Raw genomic sequence first — 18609 nt, 5'->3', positions numbered from 1 at the left:
TCCTGATGCCTCCAAATAACAATAAACATTTAATTTTAAGGATTTTACTACCAAAAACCATGGGAAAACAGGAAATGCCAAACACAAGAAACATGGGAAATTATAGAGTTTCATAAATCTTAGAAAGTTCGGAAAATATAGCCTCATACTCTAATTCCTAATATCTTGGCCAAACAAAGATGGCAGCGGGAAACCCTATTGATAACCTGTTCTGCTTTTGTTTTTGAAAGTGGAATTCAACAGACATCATCCTTCCTTCTGACCCAAAGAGAAAGGTCCTGCTGACCCCACTCCCTGTAATGAGGTTCAGCTTAGACTCCTCTACTGGCATGAAGGACACAAAATAAATGCTCCTTTAGTTCAAGTGGATGAGTTGCTCTTTGAGGGCCTCCAGACCAGACAGAACCCATTTCACAGAAAGATTTAGCTGTTAAGAAGACAGTGTTGAAAAGCCTGTGGTCTGGGATCCAACTGCCGGGTTTAAATGCCAGGTCCGCCCCTGACTAGTTCTTCAGACTTGAACAAGTTTCTTTAGCTCCATGAGTAATACTTTCTCATTTCTAAAATAATAGTTGTTTGAGCATTAAGAGTTAATCTATAATGAGTCCTTGATAAGGGTTAGTAACTGTTGTTATTGTTATTGTTATTCGGGGTCCTACACACTCACAGTCCCCACATTGATTCACAGTCAATGAAGAGAAATGAGCCTTATACTTCTTGAAAACTTGTCATTTAGATGCAGTCAATACTCTGAGTTATCTAGTGATATTCAACTTTAAGGGCAAGCTGAGCTAAAAATCTATACATGAATATAGGTTCAAAAGTTGATACCTCACTTACGTGCAGCCCCATGAATTTTCAGGATTAAAAAACCAGCATCATTACCTTCAAGAAGCCTTGTGGATTCACATCAGCATGCCAATTAGGGAATCAATATTTGAGCAATATTGAAGCCTGAAAAAGTGGCCCCTAAAGACTGCCCTGAGGGCTAGGTGAGGCAGTTATCTGTACCAGTTATTTATTGGCTATGAAGACAATGGTCAACAAAGAAGATGTTTATTAGAGGCTGTGATTATTTTTACCAGACCAAGCCCACTTGTGTGGAACCATGGAGATACCCACAGAAGTAGGATGATTAAAATAATTATTGGAGCATTTTATATACTCTAGAAAGTATTCGCTATGCTTTTTCTTTATAGGAAGAAAGTTCCTATGATAAAATTATGATGAAGAGCGTCTGTGAACTTTTAGAAGTTTGGACTTCTTGTGGAGTGTTGAGGTGGAGAAGCCACCTCTGTCAATAATGAACAACCTTGCCAATAACCATTTTGTGCAACTCTGAAGCTCCAAGAAATCCCATAAAGTCAAAGCCAATGTGTAGGATAAAATTAAGGACAGGAGTTCTAAAACAAAAAAAAAAAATAAGATAAAAATCTAGTTGCAATTTGAAAGATTTTAAGCAAACAAAAACCACCAGAAAACAGAAGAAAGCCTTGCTGAAGCAACATGTGGGTTAGGATTCAGGAGACCACTTCAGGAAAATTCTATCTGTCCTGAGCACAAACACACTCTGAGAGTCAAAAGTTTGCCTCCGTTGTGTTCAATACGCATTCTAGAGCTTGAACTTGATTGCTACTGAAAACACAGAGATGGTAAATATTGTGCAGGGGTCTGCAGAGGCACAATCAATATTCACCTTCTGTTAATATACATCTCAGGAAACCACTTAATTGACTTGTTTTAAGAAAAAAGAAACTCTGAAGACCAAAGCCAGAGCCAATGTTTTGATCAGTTTCTAGCCACAGAAAACTGGATCCAAAAACCATGTTTTCTGAAGCATTCCAAATTTCACTTGGGCCATATTTGATTTTAAGTACACAAGTAATTATTTTTCATTTCCTAATAAGAAAAAACATGGCGGGCATTTTCTGACTGATTAGCTCCGGCTGGACTCCTGTTCTAGCCAAGCTCTTTGGGTGGGGCTCTAACTCTACCTGAGGAGGTCATGGAACACAGATGTGCTCCCACCTGCTGGTTAAGATGCTTCTGGGAGGTAAAGTTGGCACCATCACCTGGATTGTAAACAGGCTTCATCTGGGTTATTCATGAACCGTTTACAAAGAGGATACGTTCCTCCGATTAAAGGGAAATTTTCATCTTGGAATTGCTTCCTGAATTCATGACTGCATGGTTTTTGTCCGATTAGTAGTGTCTCTGTTAACAGACAGAACTTATTTACTGTAGGTGGTCCCTCACCACCACTAAAACTATCCTTCACAGCACAGGTGTCAATGTCCAGTTGGATTTAAAGACCTCTTTAAAACTGTGGTTTGATGAGACACATAGTCTACCAATTATAGAAAATTTTGATGCTGCTCAAAATAGGGTCTAGCTTCTTTTAAGCCTTTTTAAAGATGTTATCATGATTTGGGATAATTATTTCAGTATTGGCCAGTCTCATGTATTTTAGGACATCAGAGTCATAAATAGGAGATCAAGTGTCTTCCAGCCAATGACTCAACTTTTTCCCTTAGCTACTAAAACATTCCATTTTGACGTGACTTAACTTTGAAAGAAAGTTTGCAGCCCAAAATAAAGTATTTTACTACAATGTGGAGTAAAATATTTACTCATTATAAAAGTCATAACAAAAATAAATTCTGCATATGAAGGACTTTGGTGAATTTGAGTCATAAGACAAAAAAAAAAAAGGCTAATCACACATTTGCTAAATATTAATTCTCTACTGAGCCATGAAATGGAGCAAAGTTCTAAAGATAAATATTAATGGGGAGTTTCTGCCAATACTATCCAACAGAATACATTATAATAGTAAACATACCAAGTGAGAATTTCTTTTCCCTGGAATTAAAATAAGCTAAAACTTCCTTTTAAGAAGAAATCCTTTGCTAGTTTGAATTAATATAACCTCTGTACAACTGTTTTCCTTTAAACATTGATTATTTGGGACCTATAAAGTCTTCCTAACCTTTTGGTCTTTTGAGAAAGCTCTATGCACTGTCCCTGTCAAATGCCTGCATGTTGACCTAGTTTTGACGAACATCTTGGTGGCTTTAATAGAAAAATCTTGTATCCCAGATTTTTCTCTGCCACTCCATGACATCATTTTAGATAAATCCTTAAAAAGAACAATGAAAAGGATGTTTAAGATTCTACCATTTTAACAGATTTGTCATTCTCCTTCTTGATTTATCCACACACAAAAAATTAACTCACACTTCTAGAGGTAATTACTAAATTTATATATTCATAGAAAAACCAGCATACAAGTAGATGATATCACAATTTGATATTTATGAAATGCCAGTTTTCCATAAATATAGAAAATCAGCAATTATAACTGGAGTTGTTTATTAACATTTGGAAGAAAATAAATAACAAATGGGCTCACTATTCATTAAAATTCCTCAATAATACAACTGTTTCCATCTCAAAATAGTCCTATATGATGTCCATGTTTTGACTTCAGAGCAACTTACTCTAGTCAGCTTACATTTAAAATAACTCTTGGTAAAATATTCTCATTAGGCTTTTCCTATATTTTCTTAGATGTTTACCAATTTTAGCTGCTTTGTATATGTGTGTGTGTTGATTCAAAGCACAATCTTATTTGCCATCAAGAATCTGATTTATTACCCAAGATTGTGGGTGAGATACTGAAATGGAATTAGCACAAATCTTTCTCGTTAATTATGTATGTATGTATATATGCGTAAACCCAGCTAGTCATTTTGCTCGCATATCAAGAACAGAAGTAGGTCAGAGAGTATGGGTGAATTGATATGCAGAAACACATCAGCATCCCTGGGGAAAGAACCTCAGGGTGCATAAGGATGGGCGCATTTACTGGTTCACAGTTCTAAGAAGGAAGTAAGTAGTACATTCTTTATCATCCCAAACTACTAAATTTTCTAAAGAGAATATTAAATTTCCCAAAATCACCCTTTTGGTCCATCCTCCAGAAGTTTTTCAGGTTTTTGGTTTGTTTGTTATTGCTGTTTTGCCCCCTCTCAGTGTAACCGGGTTTTAGACAGCCATCTTTCTTGCCAAGGCTCCCTTCAGCTGTGCTATGAGAGCTATTCTAAGATGTCAGTTTCTAGCCAGTATGTTTTTAGGTGTTGGGTTGTAGCTTTTGAAGGAAGAAAGGAAACGATGTGCAAATAAAACAGGTTTAGGTAGATTGTTTTCTTAGAAAACGACAGCTGTCAGTTGTTGAAGAAGTCGCTGTGTTGAAGAATTTAGGGTGAAAATAAAGAATGTGTAAAAGCATGCCACCAAGATCGTGGGCTGTAATGGGCTCAGAGATCAGCCCTTCTGAGCTTTACCAGCAATACCCACAGGATGTCTCTTTGATTACCTGTGGGTAAGTGAATTATTCATTCCGGCAATCATCCAATGCACTTGAGTCATAAACATGGATTTTGTGTCATCTAATCTTAGAGTTGGAAGAAACCGTAAAGGACAGCGAGCCTAAACTTCTACACAGTCTCTTCTTCCTTGTCCCTGACAAATAATTATTTAGCTTTTTCTTCTTAAATACATTAGATATTACTATCCATATTCACTGCCAAATATCCAAATAACTGTTTTTCATACAATATGTTCTTAAAGAACCAAAAAATGTCCCCACAATCTCACCATCTGGATTAACCTTGGGTGCATAGCTATCTATTTATAGACACATATAAAACCATACTATAAGGTCTGTTCTGTAATTCATTTGTTTAATCTACTACATATCATGAACCTCTTTCTCTTCCAATAAGTATTTATGTAGTCACTTTAAAGCCTGTATAGTTTGTGGATCTACCATAACACCATTATGTATTCAGCCAAATCCTTTATTGTTAAGTAAATATATTATTCCATATTCCTGACATTTCAAACATTGGAATTATGATCATACATCTTTGCAAACCTTTCCAGTTACCTCTCTGAAAAAATTTCTGGTTGCTCAGCTTCATTTTGAACTTTTCTAGTGGTGGGAAGTTGTGTATATCCCAAGACAAACTTTTTCATTGTTGGACAGGTCCAATTCAAATAAAAGCTACTTCTTATTCTCATGGAATAAGTCTAATTCCACTTTGGGGCTAGAGCTTTTCACGTACTTGATAACAGCTAAAAATTATAATTTCTCAAAAAATATGCTTCCTACATTTCCCACTTCCTGTTGACCCTTCTCTGGGTATTCCCTGATAGTTCCTTCTCTCTTCAGACATTTTAAAGTATAAGGTAGAGTTACATAGATGTCGTACATTTTCATAGGCTTCAAATGTTGCGTAATTTCAACTGATGTTCAAAACGATCCAAAAGGCCGTCTTCTATTTTTAGGCTTGGGTGGATGTGGCAGAGATTGCTAGTTTTTCCCCACTATCCATTCTCTTCTCCCTTAGTGACAGAAGACAGCGTTATGACCAAATATAAAATTACACTTCCCAACCTCCTTTGCAGCTAGTTGTGGGAATTACCGACATTCTGGCCAAGAGGATGTAATTGGAAGTGTTCTGTGGAATTCCAGCTTAATGGGAGTTCACTCAGCTGACATGAACATCCCTTTTGTTCTTTCCCTTTCTTATTTCCAACACACGATGGCTGGGACCTCACCAGCCCTCTTGGACTATGAGGTAACCTTGTGGTTGGAAATCATGTCTGAGAATAGCAAAACTGAAAGCTAAAAGAAGTCTAGTGTCTAATAACCATGAACCTTCCATACCCGGCTGAGCTGCCTAATTTCCAGACTTCTTTCAGGTGTGAGAGAAGCAAATTTATGTTTTACGTAAGCCACTGTTATTTCTGCTATTGTTTTTCTTTAATAGTTTTACTTTTTTACTAATTGCTTAATGCAATTCCTAAGAGGTACAGGGGTCATACCCACTAGTGCTAATAGAGAATAATTATTAGTTATTCCTGCCCTACCAGGATCTTGCCTGAATATATGACAAACTCTTAACAGACAAAAAGAATGACCCTGTCAACAAAAAAAGCCATATAAAGTACATATAATCAAAGTATATATAATCAATTGTTTTGGAGATAAATTTCTTGATTTTTGTGATAATCCACATAACCTTGTATTCAGCTAACACCCTCGCCTGGTATATACCAAACACTCAGAGTTGATCATACATTTGATAGTCTACTTGGAAACTAACAAATTCTTTTTAATCCTCTCTGTAATTGTCAGAAGAAGGATGGTTTGGTTGTAACAAAGACAGAGGCTGAAGTGAATGTCAAAGAGACAAGCTAAAAGAAGAAATGGGCTGATGCCCATGGTCTCATTAGTCTGTGTAATGTATGACTATTTCTTAGAAGGCGATGAGTATAAACACACATGCAAAAAGAAAGATTTGGATGGAGATAGTATGGAGGAGAAAACAAAAGAGAATCTTGCCAATTATCCCATGACTCCAGGTACTAGGCAGTCACAAAACCTTCGTTCCCCTCTGTCATGGTCCTTTTTTTTTGCCTCTTCCTTGGCCCACAGTGAGACATAGACTGTGGAAAAATATATGGGGCCATGATTGTATGCATTGCTCAACCACCAGAAGAAGACTCAAGATAGAAGGGAAAGGAAGAGGAGCCCTAAATCATCTTCTCATGGTCATAGAGAACAGTGGGGTTTGCTGTTTGCAACAACTATCATTAATATATATCCTTGGGTGTGATTTCCATTTTAAATCGCTTTTCGTAGTATGCAGAAATTGAAGGATATTAACATAAATAGTCAATTTAAATGTAAGATAACGATGATGACTATAATTCAAACAGCAATGTCACAAAGCCATTTTAAATTAATTTTTAAAACAGATTTAAATTTCATTCAGTGTATACTTTTTAATAGAGTTACAAATTCTTTCAGAAAACACCTATGGAAGTTTTAAATTTGAGGCTAGAAGAATTATTACTAAAGATCTGCCAACAGAGCAATTATCAATGAATTTTAATGACATTAATGGTAGTCATTTCCAGCTGGGAAACTTACGGGACGAGAGCTATTTACCTTTTTCTCCAAAAGTCAAGAAGAAATTAAAGGCTTCTGATAGTCATGGGAAGTGGCTTTGGGGTGAGATTCTATCTTAGGGAATTTCTCTTTTTGCTTTAGTTACATAGAAAAAGCAAAGGAAGAATGGTAAAGGGGAAAATACTCGAGGGAATTCTTTCCTTGGAAAGCTCTTAAGGAAGTAGTAACAGAAATTATCCCAGCTAAAGTACCCAGCCATCCCACAGGGAATCAACAATGGCCCTAGACACCCAATGTAGCCAGCATTAACTCCACATATGCCTCAAGATGGACTTCAGCTGTTACCTAGAAATCAAGGAAAATTGAATCGTAACCATTATCCAGTGCATAGTCATGGAGTTTATTCAAAAAGTTTGCTAGTAAGAATTATTTACTGGGGCTTCCCTGGTGGTGCAGTGATTGAGAATCTGCCTGCCAATGCAGGGGACACAGGTTCGAGCCCTGGTCTGGGAAGATCCCACATGCCGCGGAGCAACTGGGGCCGTGAGCCACAACTACTGAGCCTGAGCGTCTGGAGCCTGTGCTCCGCAACAAGAGAGGCCGCGATAGTGAGAGGCCCGCGCACCGCGATGAAGAGTGGCCCCCACTCGCCGCAACTGGAGAAAGCCCTCACACAGAAACGAAGACCCAACACAGCCAAAAATAAAAATAATAAATAAATAATAAATTTAAAAATTAAAAAAAAATAAAAGAATTATTTACGTAGCAATTAAATGTACTCTAGGTTTACCTATTTCAAATAAAAAGTGGGGGGAGTATTCGCTTGCTTTGTGATTACTTAAAATGGTTAGGATAAAGAAGGAAGCAAAAGACCTCTGTTCTCATTGTAAAAACAACAACAACACAACCTGAAAATTTTAAAATTACACTTGTTAATGGGGCTAGCAAAGAACAGAGGAAGCAAGGAAGCCTGGATTAGTTGAGCTCCAGAGAGAAACGAGCACTACAAGGGTGAGAAGAGAATGGTAGACCCTTCCACCTCTGGGGTCAGATGCCTGATCTGTGGACGATAGATGGAGAAGTTGTCATAGACTCACCATAGATGAGGAGACTTTGCAGGGACATTCTGACAGTCTGGGCTGGCAGAAAGGATTCGAATCTCAAAAAGACTCAAATGCAAACTGCCTGACAATTCTTCTCTTCCCATCCCTACCTAACCCTACCCTGAATTATGCAAAGAAATGTAATGAAGAAGGGCTTGAAATCAGAGAAATCACATAGTCTTGCACTTGCCCCACCAGAGATGAATCCAAAGGTCAACTAAAAATATCTGAAACTGTTGCCCAACTCCCTCCCTGCTTAAATACTGACAAGATGTAAACCACAGTGGTGGCACAGGAGTCTGGGGGTTGGGCTAATCACAGGTGATCTCAATCTAATTAAAAGTTGCAGCCTATCTCCTGCTCAACTCCGCTCTGGGAGAAATATGAATGAATTGGCCTCAGTCTAAGGACCAGGTGGAGGAAAGGTTTCAATGTTCTGAGAAATGAGTAAAACAAAACAACTTTTCCTCAGTTCCCACTGTTTATTATATACAATGTTCAGAGTACAATACAAACTTATAAGACTTGAGAATAAATAAGAAAATGTGAACTATATTAAAAGGAAAAACATTCAATAAAAACTGATATGGGGGACTTCCCTGGTGGCACAGTGGTTAAGAATCCACCTGCCGATGCAGGGGACGCGGGTTTGAGCCCTGGTCTGGGAAGATCCCACATGCTGTGGAGCAGCTAAGCCTGTGTGCCACAACTACTGAGCCTGCTCTCTAGAGCGTGTGCGCCACAGCTACTGAGCGTGTGTGCCACAACTACTGAAGCCCACGTGCCTAGAGCCCGTGCTCCGCAATGGGAGGGGCCACTGCAATGAGAAGCCCGTGCACCGCAACAAGGAGTGGCCCCCACTCGCTGCAACTAGAGAGGGCCTGTGTGCAGCAGTGAGGACCAGTGCAGCCAAAAGTAAATAAATAAATAAATAAATTTATTTTTAAATGAATTAATTAATTAATTAAAAGAGAAGTAAATCTAATACATGGCACATATTCTAAAAAAAAAAGATATGGGAATTTGCAGAAGGCTTTATATATATTTTTTTAATTAATTAATTTATTTATTTTTGGCTGCATTGGGTCTTCATTGCTGCATGCGGGCTTGCTCTAGTTGTGGAGAGCAGGGGCTACTCTTCATTGCAGTGCACAGGCTTCTCATTGCGGTGGCTTCTCTTGTTGTGGAGCATGGGCTCTAGGTGCAGGGGCTTCAGTAGTTGTGGCACGTGGGCTCAGTAGTTGTGGCTCAAGGGCTCTAGAACGCAGGCTCAGTAGTTGTGGCGCACAGGCTTAGCTGCTCTGCGGCATGTGGGATCTTCCCAGACCAGGGCTCGAACCCGTGTCCCCTGCATTGGCAGGTGGATTCTTAACCACTGTGCCACCAGGGAATTCCCCAGAAGAAGACTTTAAAACAACATAAAATATACCAGGAATTTGCAGAAAAATATGGATATAATGGAGAAAGATAAGCATTATTGCAGGAGAACAATAAAACTATTTTTTTAAACACCAAAGGAAAACGCTAGAATTGAAAAATGCAATATCTGAAATTTTTTTAAAAGCCATTGGACAGACTTTACAGCAGATCAGACACTGCAGAAGAAAACATCCATGATCCTGAAGACGAGTCAATAGAAACTATTCAAACTGAGTCAGAAAAAGTAAAAGGCTTAAAGAAGAATCAACAGAGCACCAGTCACTTCTAGGACACCAAATGGACTAACACACATGACTTCAAGTTCTGGATGTATTCACATACATAATATTAAAAAATGAAGGTAGATTTTGGGGGAGGATACATGGGACTGCCTTGTATATATTTTTTGGAACATCCTGTAAATCTATAATTATTTCAAAAGAAAAAGAATAAAAGGGATGAAATGAAGGTGAAATAAAGACATTTTCAGATTAACAAAAGCCAAGAGAATTTTGCAGCAGCACATCCACACTACGAGAAATGCAGAGAAAGTTCTTCAGGGTAAAAGGAAATAATACCATGGAAATATGAATATACACAAAGGAAGAAAGAAGGCCAGAAATAGTAAATATATGAACACATATAAAAGATTTTCTCTTTTCTGAATTTCTTAATTTCTTTAAAAAGCAACTTACTGTTACAAACACAAACATTAATAATGATTATGGAGTTAATAACATATGTAGAAGGCAAATATATGACAACAATAGCAAAAAAGGTAGTGGTAGATATGCCACCCCAAAATGTCTCTCTGGCATGAGGATTATTTCGAACTGAAAACAATCAAGGCCCAAAAGACTCAGGAAGAAACTTTGACTATCCCCCTAACTGCCTAAAATAATTTAGACAGAGATCCTGTCCCCAAAATAGAGCTATCACCAGAGATACTTGTAAAGAACAAGGGCTAGGTGTGATGGGGGAAATTTGGCAGGGCCTAGAAATCAGAGCCCACTCTGTGTCCCATTGTCTCTGCATGGCTCAGCAAGTATTTGTTTACCAAACATTTGCTCTTCCATCTCCACATGAATTGCCTTCCTCCCCCTTGAAGTCCCAAACCACTACCCCCAACAACCTCTTTTATCTTTAGCTGAAGATAGTATTTAAAGTGAGGGTTTCAGCAGTTTTGGAGAGTTATTCAGTTTCCCTGGGTCTCTCCCATTTATATATGTTATTACACTTTGTTTGATTTTCTCCCGTTAATCTCTCTCATGTCATTTTAATTCTTAGACCAGCCAGAAGAACCTAGAAGGGTAGAGGAAACTTTTTTCCTCCCAGCATCAGTAGGACTGGAGGACTACATGGCAATACCGGAGTCAGACCAAAATCCTGACACAGATTAGTGACAGAATAGTGAGATGAAGACTGCAGCTATCTGCACGTCACATTAGGTTAGAACAAGAGCATCTGATAAATCTTGATGTGTTTGCTAACTGTTCTACCTCTCAGATGGCAGAATAAGCAATGAAGGAAACTACAATTCTGAACTTAATAATGACCAATAAGGCAACACTTCAGGAATTGAAAGTGACAGAAATCTTAGAAGACAGTGACATTTGTGATAATAACAGAAGTGGAGAACACGGGATGGTCAGAATCATTGCAGCCTTGCTATTCTAAGTGTGGACTTCGGACCAGTAAACAATAGCTTCGCCTGGAAACTATTAGAAATGCAGGATCTAAAGCCCCAGCACAGGTCTATGGAATCAGAATCTGCATTTAACAAAATCCCAGGTAATTCCCATTCAAGTTAAAGTTTGAGAAGCACTGTCCTGGGATACTTCATAGAATGCAGATTCCTGAGTTCCCTGGAAGAACTATTGAATCACTCACTGAGAAGATGAGGCCTACAAATCTGAATGTTTGCTAAGCTCCCCAGGTTATACCCTATGCACTAGTATTTGGCTACCATTGTCATAAAACTAGAATTTTCGTAAATAAATTCCTAGAGTTAAAAAAAAAAAAAAAGGTTTCCAAAGTAAAATATTAATAGATACCAGCAGCCCTACTATATCACCCCCTTGGAAATTCATGTCTTGGGAAATCATTCAGGAAAAAGTGTCTGAAAATATTTGAATCCAGTGTTCCTTAGATGTATTCAATCAGGGAATACTTCTTCTGCTCACTCCCCACAACAATAGAAGCTCATGGAATTACCCCATGGAACTTCATTTTTCTGTGGACCCCACTTTGGGAAATGTGACCTTAAGTGTCAATACATTTTGCTTCTGGACACTCAGAGAAAAATCAGGAAAGATTGCCATGCCTCGAGACTACAAAAGGAAAGCTGGCTCAGAACTGAGAATACCCAAATACACATAAATCAATGGATAGCTCTGCAAATTGTGGCAATACAAAGGCAAGGATGGGGAGTCAGCATGGCTAGAGAGGCCTTCTCCTAGATGCTCAAATCTAAAAGATGGATCAAAGGGCATAGGACCAAGGATAAAACTTTAAGGATAATCACAGCAGAGACTAAAGACTAGAAGGGGCTGAAACCCGCCAAAATGGTTAAGGACAACTATTGTCTAGTGATGAATCTGGTGTAGTATAGAGAACACTAACAAGGCAGAGAGATGAGTGCTCTCATATTTGCTCTGCCACTAGCCCCCTGGGGACCTCCAGAGACCCCCCTATCCTAGGAGGACCTCGCCGTTAAACAAGAGACTCAGGGTCACTTATCTCTCAAAGCTTCCTATTCTTGTCTCTCAGTGTTACTCAAATCATGCTCAAACTCATCACGTTTTTTTTTCCCTTATTGGACTTTTGTGGGAACCAACACCAAAGGAGCTGGATGCTTACCATGTCTGGAAGCTCCCCTTAGTCTACAATCATATATCAAAACAAAGACTTAAGTAGGTTGATGGCATCTTCTCGTTCTACATACCTCCAAGATACCATTTCTTTTGTAGCTGATTCTTTTTTTTCTCCCCCCTGAGAAAGGAAGATGGATTAAAGCTACATTACAGGACAGGATACTTTCCAACAGTTCATACAGTTGAAAATCCACAAAGCGAAAACTTTTGGAAAATGGTAAAAAGCTTGCATTGCTCTTCCTGAAATTAGAAAATTGTTAGAGGAGCTTCAATTCTTGCTTTTGAGATTTCATAATGCAGACGGTAGCCCGACTGCTTATTTCATTAATTTTGGGGGGATGATATTATCATATTCATGAAGAAACCGTAAAATAAGAATGTAAAGAATGAGACCTAGCAGTTCTGCTGTTCAATCAGATGCTGTGATATAGTCAATACAGAAATTCAACTTATGTTTTTTCAAACACTCTCAATAGGCCCCGACTCCACATCTTTGCCCAAGCAAAAAGCCTGCATATAATAGCTTATAAAGACATGCTCTTGTTGTCAAACAATCTCCAGAATGATACGAAGCACTTATAGACCACAATATAATGTAATTTTTATTGCCAGGTTAACTAATGAATAAAATTTTTAAAATAATTATGTGCTTAAATATTTTGGTGGGGGATTGAAACCAGGAATTTAGACTATTAGAACTGCAAGAAAACTGTTAGAAATTAACTAAGCAGGGTTTGCAAAGTGGCAGCCAGCAGTCACGTACTAGCCATTAACACATTTATTTGGTTATTATTTGCTTGAGATGGACAATGCTTTCTAAAAGGCAGTGTAACTAGTAAATCTTACAGTGGGATTGCTATAAACAGCTTAGTACCTGTTGCCCTACACCTTGCTTAACTCAATATTTAACTACCTGAATAAACTCTTCAAGAATTTGAGTTTGAAACTCTCCTCCCTAGTCAAGATTTTCAAAGCTAGAAGGCACTTTAGAGATAATCTAATTCTTTGAAAAAAATAGATATATGCATATGTATAACTGAATCACTTTGCTGTATGCCTGAAAGTAACACAACATTGTAAATCAACTATAGTCCAATATAAAATTTTAAAAAATTTTTTTAAAGAAGTAATCTAATTCAATGAATTCACAGCTGTTGATGGACCAACAAAAAGGTTGGAACTTTTTATATTGTTAAGCCAAGACAATTGTTTTCTTCAAAAATACTGTCTATATCACCATGTTATCATAAAATACAATTATCTTTATAATAAAAAATAGAACATTCATTTCCAAGAAAAGGTGCTTAGCAATCTTCCAGTTACAAATATATAATGATGCAGATGTAACATTATCTTTTTTTTTTTTTTAATTCGACACTCACTGACCAATGAAAATTTCCTTACAGACTGACGCTGCCTCTCACACTAGTGTCTGGAAGGCACTGACCTGGCTCAACATTTTATTTTAGAAATGAGGATATGGTTTCTATGTTGTTCCTAAAGTTGCATGGCTGGTAAAAGCCAAAGCCAGATTCATCACCCAGCTTTCCAGTGCCAAGACTAAAGTTTCTTAACATCAGCGGCTGGAAGGCACTGTGTCATAAGGCTTTTTCTGGAGTCAGACTGAGCCCAGTAAAATCCTGGCTTGGCTGTATAACCTTGTGGCAAGTTAATAACCATTCCTATGCTCCTAGCCCAGTGCCTTCCACATTGAAGAAGTTCATTTATTTGAGTTCTTTGTCTCTATCTTCCCATTCTTCCACATGCAAGTTGCTGCATTTGAGACACAATTTCCCAGCTAAGTCTATGGGATGTGTCATATGCAAGATGACCAGGGGCCAGGGGGTGACACTTACATTTCCCTCTACAATCCTCACAAAGCCAGGCCTGCTGTTCTCTCCCCAAGGTCGGCCCCAGAAAGGGGCTGTGGGTTTACAGTAAAGAAAACAAACTGGTGGCCAAAAAATTAATTGGAAATCAAATTAAGTCTTTACTGTCATCTGGAAGTGCCAACAAAAGGACTCATAAACCACAGCAAATCTTTGTGAAATCCTCTTTGCCTCTCCACACCCCTGCCTTCCCATGGAGAGCTACTTGTGCCAGAGCTGATCCTAATGCCCTTTCCTTCTTCTCATCTCTCCAAAACCCACCCTCCAATTTAGCCAGAGCATCTTTCTAGCTCTTTTTTTTTTTTTCCACTCTCTCTGGCCTTCTGTCTCTTTTTTCCCCCTTTTCAATGAGTAATCCTCTCCATCTGCAATATAAATCCCATTAACCTCCTTTCCTCTTCAATTTCCTCCTCACTCCTTACCCTGATTTACAGGATCAGGCCAAGACTTGGGCTCCTTAGAAGCTGGAGGGGATGTGGGCTGTGGACAACCATGATTTAATAGTTGGTGTCCCTACCACATACTTAGTTACCATACATTTATGCTACAAAAGTACTTTGTATTCTCATAGTTAAATTCTTTATATTAGCAAATATATATATATATAGGAAATATTATTATTTGCATTTTACAGAGTAAGGAACCAAATAAAGAAGGGATGTAACTGATTGCCTGAGGTCACACAAGTCATTTGAACAAGACACATTTAGGGTAAATGGTTACTTTTTTCTTGTCCCTGTCTTTGAAAACATTTTCAACAGTAAATATGTGTCAACCATAAGTATTTACTGAGGACTTACTACATTCCAGGCACATTTCTAGAGGAAATAGGGATAAATAAGACAGATAAGATCCCTGCACCCACGGAGACCATTATTATAGATGGAAGGGGGAACATATTCTCGTAGAGAATGGGGAGTACACAGATAAATGAATAAGTGTTCAGGTAATGAGGAGTGCTGTAAAGAAAACAGAACAGAGTGATATGATGGCCAGTAAGATGGGTGGGTAAGCTGGTGACTAATTAAGTCTGTATGGCCCAGGAAGGCCTTCCTGGAGATGAAGAGTTGAGATCAGATCATTCTAGGAGAGGAGCAGCAAGAATGAAGGTTCCTCAGACTGGAGAGAAGGGGAACTGTGGAGGGGGAAGGGAGTTTTTTGTGTGTTTGTAAAACAGAAAGAAAGCCAGTGCCAGTGGAGATTGGAGTGAGGTTGGCAGTGGACACGGCACGAAAGGTGGTCTGGGTCTAGGTTGTGCAGAGACTTATAGGCTGGGCTAGGAGTTGCAATTTATTCTAAGTATGATGGAAAGCAATTGGAAGACTTTAAGGGGAAATATGATCTGATTATTTTTATAAAAGCCATCGGCCTATGTTGAAAAAGGATTTGAGGGAGACTGCTTAGAAGGGTATTGCTATGATTCTAGCAGTATATGCAGTTGCTTAGACAAAGGTAGTAGCAGTGGAGGTTGGGAAAAGTAGACCTATTCGGGGCATAGTTTTAGGAAGAGCAAATAAATCTTGCTGAGGAACTGGATGTGGGGGTGAAAACATGATGATTCCTAAGTGTTTGCATTTAGCAACTGGTGGATGGAGAGTTGGGCCATTTCCCAAGACAGGGAAGAATAGTTCAAAATATAGAGATGTGGGCAGAATCAAGTTTCTGCTTTACTGGAGTTAAACTTGAGATGCGGGCTTCCCTGGTGGCGCAGTGGTTGAGCGTCAGCTTGCCAATGCAGGGGACACGGGTTCGAGCCCTGCTCTGGGAAGATCCCACATGCCGCGGAGCAACTAGATCCGTGAGCCACAACTACTGAGCTCTGCGCGTCTGGAGCCTGTGCTCCGCAACAAGAGAGGCTGCGATAGAGAGAGGCCCGCGCACCGCGATGAAGAGCGGCCCCCGCTTGCCACAACTGGAGAAAGCCCTCGCACAGAAACGAAGACCCAACACAGCTAAAAATAAATAAATAATAAAAATAAAGGAATTCCTTTTAAAAAAAAAAAAAAACTTGAGATGCCTAGTAGACAGGCAGGTAGAGATGGAAAATGGCATTGAGGGGTCTGTCGTGGTGAAGTTAAGTATGTGGCTTTCTCTGTCCAGAATACCTTCCTCCTCTTCTTCATCAATTTCCTACTCACCCTTCATGTTCATTCAAATGTACCTCTCTGGAAGTCAGCCTCTCTCGCCTCTAGGGTTTATTTCAGCACTGAACATGGGGAGAAGTGAATGGTTTCAAGAACAATTTAAGGAAATAAAGATCAGCAGGACATAGTGATCGTTTGATATGAAGGTGAGCAGGTGTCAACAGTGATTCCCTGGATGCTGGCTTGTCCAATGGTGGGAATGGTGGTGCCATTCACTCGCTATAGAAAACTAGAGAGCTATGTGATTTAGGAAGATGAAGGAAGAACCATAGGCACCATTTTTATAATGTTGAATTTCAGGGAGACCTGAGCCATCCATGTGGAGATGAGGAGTAGGCAGTTGGATATTGGGGTCTGCCCAGGAGAAAGGTCACTGTTGAAGGCTTAATACTCAGTCATGAATTACATGGATAGGAATTGGAGCAAGGGCAGGAATGAGACCTTAAGGGTAAGAGAGAACTTAGGGTAAGGAGAATAGAGCCCAGGATCAAGTACTGAGGAGATCCAACATGTAAAGTTCAGTTAAAAGATGGCAGGTCTGAAATGGGAATTGAAAGAACATCCAGGGAGACAGGAAGAGAACTAGGAAATGTTGTATCTCAGAAACCAAAGGGAGACAGCTTTTCAGGAAAAAGGAATTAGTCAACAGTGTTAAGTGCTGCAAAGAATTAGCTGCTAATCAACTAACCTATTCTATCAGTGTGTATTGTGTGCTGGAGACGGGTCACAACTCACCAGAGCCAGATGTGCACATCTCTTCCCCTCTTCAAGTGTTCATAGCTTGAATTGGCCATGGTGGGAGTATTTACATCATGGAAAGCAGCAAACCCTACAAATCAGGGCCTCTTCCTCCCCACCCCTCCACTCCAGAGAGCTGGCTGTTAAATATTTACCAACATAACACTGACTAAGGACATATATTAGAATCATGGTTGGGGGCACTTTTTAAATATAAACGTGCCTGAGCCCCATTCCAAGATGTCCTAATTTATTTGCCTTGGAGTGTGCCCTGGGCAACAGTATTTTTTAAATACTCCTTGGGTGTTTAATTATACAACCAGGATCAAGAATCATGGATCTTTAAAGAATAAAACAACCATGTGTTTGGTGCTCATAGAATGTCACACTGATGTCTAGAAAGCAATAAAATAAGTTAGTCAATAAGAAAGAGTCTAGGATTCCAGCTAAGCGGGACCAGAAGGTACCACAAGTCTGAACAGACATAGTGTAAAGTCACATTGCTAGGGGTCAAGGCGTGTCCAGGGGAACAGGGAACAAGTGCTGTGGGACCAGGCAGGCATGGTTCAGAATCTTTTCTCCAGTCTTCTTGCCACAGAATAGAGCCTGAAGAAGACAAGGCCAACTCACAAAGGAGAGCAGAGCCCAGCTAAGAGACAAAGGGAAATTTCCACCCAAAGCACCTGGAAGCCAGTTCCACCCATGGGCTTTACAGGAGCCAATAAATTTCCTTACACTTTGGGATTTTCTGTTACTTGCTGCTGAAAGAGACCCTTTTCATTCAGATGGGTATGACATAGGCTCTCCATCCTAATCTTGTCATTACTGAGGAAGGAATCTTATTATGAACAAAAATGATGCCTACCTATGACATGGGTGATCGATAATAATTGCAATTCCTGATGTGTAATGTCAGAGAAAGACCCTAAATATTCAATATTCTTATCTCTTCTGTTCTTGAATCAAACTTTCCTTTTTTCTTTTATTTTTTTTGTCGTAAGCTGGCAATATTTCCTATTGATTTATAAATAAATATCTGTGACATTTTTGCTACCTAATACTGATAAGTACACATAGGACTCAGACTTTACCCAATAATGAAGTGAAAGTTTTAAAGAAAAGTTAGATATATTTTTATTTTGGATAAATGAGATAAGCCAATGAATCAAGAAGTCTACCTACCATTAGCACTCCTGTCGTGTCTCCTACTGAATTCAAAATATCTCATATTTCAGGGTTGTTTTAGGTAAGTATTTATAGTTTATTTCAAGAGGAGTGAACAAGGCAACTTGAAAGATCACTTTTACTGCTTTCAGAATTCAAGGTAATTTTAAAAGAGGTGAATGGAAGGGAAAAGAGCCTCTTAACCAATTAGCCAAGAGACCACAATATACTTTAGAATTAAAATTACCCAGACATGTGAGAGGATCCAAGTAGAGTCTCATTTATATCATTAAAGAG

The 18609-nt window shown here is 39.0% G+C and overlaps 2 long non-coding RNA genes across 4 annotated transcripts in view; one reads left to right on the top strand and one right to left on the bottom strand.

Moving 5' to 3' along the window:
* The window catches only part of LOC309634820, a 66671-nt gene extending 57958 nt beyond the window's left edge, over positions 1-8713 (bottom strand). For all 3 annotated transcript variants that reach the window (XR_014248441.1, XR_014248442.1, XR_014248443.1), the window contains exon 1: positions 8080-8713. This is a non-coding gene — a long non-coding RNA (uncharacterized lncRNA). The remainder of the gene's footprint in view (positions 1-8079) is intronic.
* The window catches only part of LOC309634829, a 346981-nt gene that overhangs the window by 217260 nt on the left and 111112 nt on the right, over positions 1-18609 (top strand). The gene's annotated exons all lie outside the window — the stretch shown is intronic.

This window comes from Balaenoptera borealis, assembly GCF_965194805.1.
Source record: "Balaenoptera borealis genome assembly, chromosome: 9".
Classification (NCBI taxonomy): domain Eukaryota; kingdom Metazoa; phylum Chordata; class Mammalia; order Artiodactyla; family Balaenopteridae; genus Balaenoptera; species Balaenoptera borealis.
Note: the sequence above shows the minus strand (reverse complement) of the source record. Positions and strands in the feature narration are given on the sequence as shown.